Genomic DNA, 5,295 nt, shown 5'->3' on the forward strand with positions numbered 1-5,295 from the left:
AAATAAAGCCCATAAACATCCAAGATGGATAATATAATAGCATGGAACAATCAAAAATTATAGATACGTTGGAGACGTATCACACGTCACTTACGAGAGTGAGATCTGATAGATATGATAGGATAATATTTTTGGTATTTTTATGATAAAGATGCAAAATAAAATAAAAGCAAAGTAAAAGGCAAAAGAAATAACTAAGTGTTGGAAGATTAATATGATGAAGATAGACCCGGGGGCCATAGGTTTCACTAGTGGCTTCTCTCAAGAGCATAAGTATTTTACGGTGGGTGAACGAAATACTGTTGAGCAATTGACAGAATTGAGCATATTTATGAGAATATCTAGGTATGATCATGTATATAGGCATCACGTCCGAGACAAGTAGACCGACTCCTGCCTGCATCTACTACTATTACTCCACTCATCGACCGCTATCCAGCATGCATCTAGAGTATTAAGTTCATAAAAACAGAGTAACGCCTTAAGCAAGATGACATGATGTAGAAGGATAAATTCATGCAATATGATAAAAACCCCATCTTGTTATCCTCGATGGCAACAATACAATACGTGCCTTGCTGCCCCTACTGTCACTGGGAAAGGACACCGCAAGATTGAACCCAAAGCTAAGCACTTCTCCCATTGCAAGATAGATCAATCTAGTAGGCCAAACCAAACTGATAATTCGAAGAGACTTGCAAAGATAACCAATCATATATAAAAGAATTCAGAGAAGATTCAAATATTGTTCATAGATAATCTTGATCATAAACCCATAATTCATTGGTCTCAACAAACACACCGCAAAAAGAAGATTACATCGAATAGATATCCACGAGAGAGGGGGAGAACAATGTATTGAGATCCAAAAAGAGAGAAGAAGCCATCTAGCTACTAACTATGGACCTGAAGGTCTGAGGTAAACTACTCACACTTCATCGGAGAGGCTATGGTGATGATTTAGAAGCCCTCCGTGATGGATGCCCCCTCCGGCGGAGCTCCAGAACAGGCCCCAAGATGGGATCTCATGGGTACAGAAGGTTGCGGCGGTGGAATTAGGTTTTTGGCTCCGTATCTGATCGTTTGGGGGTACGTAGGTATATACAGGAGGAAGGAGTACGTCGGTGGAGCAACAGGGGGCCCATGAGGGTGGAGGGCACGCCCATGGGGGGTAGGCGTGCCCCCCTACCTCGTGGCCTCCTCCTTTGTTTCTTGACATAGGGTCCAAGTCTCCTGGATCATATTCTTCCTAAAAATCACGTTCCCGAAGGTTTCATTCCGTTTGGACTCCGTTTGATATTCCTTTTCTGCGAAACTCTGAAATAGGCAAAAAACAACAATTCTGGGCTGGGCCTCCGGTTAATAGGTTAGTCCCAAAAATAATATAAAAGTGAATAATAAAGCCCAATAATGTCCAAAACAGTAGATAATATAGCATGGAGCAATCAAAAATTATAGATACGTTGGAGACGTATCAAGCATCCCCAAGCTTAAGTCCTGCTCGTCCTTGAGTAGGTAAATGATAAAAACAGAATATTTGATGCGGAGTGCTACTTGGCATAATTTCAATGTAATTCTTCTTAATTGTGGTATGAATATTCAGATCCGAAAGACTCAAGACAAAATTTTAATATTGACATAAAAATAATAATACTTCAAGCATTCTAACAAAGCAATTATGTCTTCTCAAAATAACATGGCAAAAGAAAGTTATCCCTACAAAATCATATAGTCTGGCTATGCTCTATCTTCACCACACAAAGTATTTAAGTCATGCACAACCCCGATGACAAGCCAAGCAATTGTTTCATACTTTTGACATTCTCAAACTTTTTTCAATCTTCACGCAATACATGAGCGTGAGCCATGGACATAGCACTATATGTGGAATAGAATGCTGGTTGTGGAGAAGACAAAAAGGGAGAAGATAGTCTCACATCAACTAGGCCTATCAACGGGCTATGGAGATGCCCATTAATAGATATCAATGTGAGTGAGTAGGGATTGCCATGCAATGGGTGCACTAGAGCTATAAGTATATGAAAGCTCAACAAAAGAAACTAAGTGGGTGTGCATCCAACTCGCTTGCTCACGAAGACCTAGGGCATTTTGAGGAAGCCCATCATTGGAATATAAGCCAAGTTCTATAATGAAAAATTCCCACTAGTATATGAAAGTGACAAAATGAGAGACTCTCTATCATGAAGATCATGGTGCTACTTTGAAGCACAAGTGTGGTAAAAGGATAGTAACATTGTCCCTTCTCTCTTTTTCTCTCATTTTTTTTATTTGGGCCTTTTTTTATGGCCTTTTTTTTCCGTCCGGAGTCTCATCCCGACTTGTGGAGGAATCATAGTCTCCATCATCCTTTTCCTCACTTGGGACAATGCTCTAAAAATGAAGATCATCACACTTTTATTTTCTTACAACTAAACAATTACAACTCGATACTTAGAACAAAATATGACTCTATATGAATGCCTCCGGTAGTGTACCGGGATATGCAATGAATCAAGAGTGACATGTATGCAAGAATTATGAACGGTGGCTTTGCCACAAATACGATGTCAACTACATGATCATGCAAAGCAATATGACAATGATGGAGCGTGTCATAATAAACGGAATGGTGGTAAGTTGCATGGCAATATATCTCGGAATGGCTATGGAAATGCCATGATAGGTAGGTATGGTGGCTGTTTTGAGGAAGGTTTATGGTGGGTGTATAATACGGGCGAAAAGTGCGCGGTATTAGAGAGGCTAGCAATGGTGGAAGGAAGAAGGGTGCGTATAATCCATGGACTCAACATTAGTCATAAAGAACTCATATACTTATTGCAAAAATCTACAAGTTATCAAAGCAAATTATTATGCGCATGCTCCTAGGGGATAGATTGGTAGGAAAAGACCATCGCTCGTCCCCGACCGCCACTCATAAGGAAGACAATCAATAAATAAATCATGCTCCGACTTCATCACATAACGGTTCACCATACGTGCATGCTACGGGAATCACAAACTTTAACACAAGTATCTATCAAATTCACAACTACTCAACTAGCATGACTCTAATATCACCATCTTTATATCTCAAAACAATTATCAAGCATCAAACTTTTCTTAGTATTCAACACACTCATAAGAATTCTTACAAATCTTGTATGCTTAGCATATTAGGATTATTTAAGAAAATTACCATGCTATTTAAGACTCTCAAAATAATCTAAGTGAAGCATGAGAGATCAATAGTTTCTATAAAACAAATCCACCACCGTGCTCTAAAAGATATGAGTGAAGTACTAGAGCAAAACTATATAACTCAAAAGATATAAGCGAAGCACATAGAGTATTCTAACAAATTCCAAATCATGTATGGCTCTCTCAAAAGGTGTGTACAGCAAGGATGATTGTGGTAAACTAAAAAGCCAAAAGAATCAAATCATACAAGACGCTCCAAGCAAAACACATATCATGTGGTGAATAAAAATATAGCTCCAAGTAAAGTTACCGATGGAAGTAGACGAAAGAGGGGATGCCTTCCGGGGCATCCCCAAGCTTTGGCTTTTTGGTGTCCTTAGATTATCTTGGGGTTCCATGGGAATCCCCAAGCTTAGGCTCTTGCCACTCCTTGTTCCATAATCCATCTAATCTTTCACCCAAAACTTGAAAACTTCACAACACAAAACTTAACAGAAAATCTCGTGAGCTCCGTTAGCGAAAGAAAACAAAAGACCACTTCAAGGTACTGTAATTAACTCATTCTTTATTTATATTGGTGTTAAACCTACTGTATTCTAACTTCTCTATGGTTTATAAACTATTTTACTAGCCATAGATTCATCAAAATAAGCAAACAACACACGAAAAACAGAATCTGTCCAAAACAGAACAGTCTGTAGTAATCTGTAACTAATGCAAACTTCTGGAACTCCAAAAAATAAACCAAAATAGGAAGACCTAGACAATTTGTTTATTGATCAGAAGCAATTGGAATCAGTATTTTATCACGTTCTGGTGATTTTTAACAATTGTTTTTGTGAACAGAAAGTTTCTGGAAATTTCTGCAAGATCAAATAACTATCGTCCAAGAAGATCCTATAGGTTTAACTTGGCACAAACACTAATTAGAACATAAAACACATCTAACCAGAGGCTAGAACAAATATTTAATCCTAAGCAGAAGCAAAAAGCAAAAAAAAAAACTAAAAATAAAATTGGGTTGCCTCCCAACAAGCGCTATCGTTTAACGCCCCTAGCTAGGCATAAAAGCAAGGATAGATCTAGGTATTGCCATCTTTGGTTTTAGGGAAAAAGAGAGCAAACTTGTTATATATGGAATTAATCTTTCTATTTTGACAAAGTACATGGCCATTAATGGTAGAAGAAAGATTAAGTATGTTGCGGAAATTGGCATCTAGGCTAGCTTTTATCTCTTTGATAGATTCGTTTTGGTAAGAAAGCAAAAGAGATGTGATTTCAACTTTCTCGTTAATGGGGTGCCCAAATATAGTTTTCATCTTTTCATAGGTATCTATGGGGTCCCCTTCAAGAAAACCCTCTTCAAAAATAGAATCCAAGACTTGTTTGAACGAACCGGGCAACCCAACATAAAAGCCTTTTAAGTAAACCTCAATTTGGCATTGAGGTACATAGCTAGCCCGGATCCTTAATAGCCTATCCCAAGCATCTTTCAAAGATTCATCGAGTAAATAACGAAATATTCCAGAATCTTCTTCATCAAAATTGCTAAAGTTTTCATTTATAACTCCGGCAGGTTTTTCCATAGTATTTTTATTTATGAGTTTAGATAAGATAAAAGGATTGTCTAAAGCGCTAAAACTCGAGAGAGAAACCCCAACTCGTTTTGGTTCTGACATGGCGAGGGAAAAGCGAACGGAAAGAGGCAACCGGAAAAGAGAGGGCAAATAAAACGGCAAGGGTGAAGTGGGGGAGAGGAAAACGAGAGGCAAATGGCAAATAATGTAGTGCGGGAGATAAGGGATTGTGATGGGTACTTGGTATGTTGACTTTTGCGTAGACCTCCCCGGCAACGGCGCCAGAAATGGCTCGTTGTCGGGAGTCCAAATCTTGACTTGACTTCGCTTAAGCCTCCCCGGCAACGGCGCCAGAAATCCTTCTTGCTACCTATTGAGCACTGCGTTGGTTTTCCCTTGAAGAGGAAAGGGTGATGCAGCAAAGTAGCGTAAGTATTTCCCTTAGTTTTTGAGAACCAAGGTATCAATCCAGTAGGAGGCTACGCGCGAGTCCCTCGTACCTACACAAAACAAATAAATC

The sequence above is a fragment of the Aegilops tauschii genome, chromosome 3 (assembly GCF_002575655.3).
Source record: "Aegilops tauschii subsp. strangulata cultivar AL8/78 chromosome 3, Aet v6.0, whole genome shotgun sequence".
Classification (NCBI taxonomy): Eukaryota; Viridiplantae; Streptophyta; class Magnoliopsida; order Poales; family Poaceae; genus Aegilops; species Aegilops tauschii.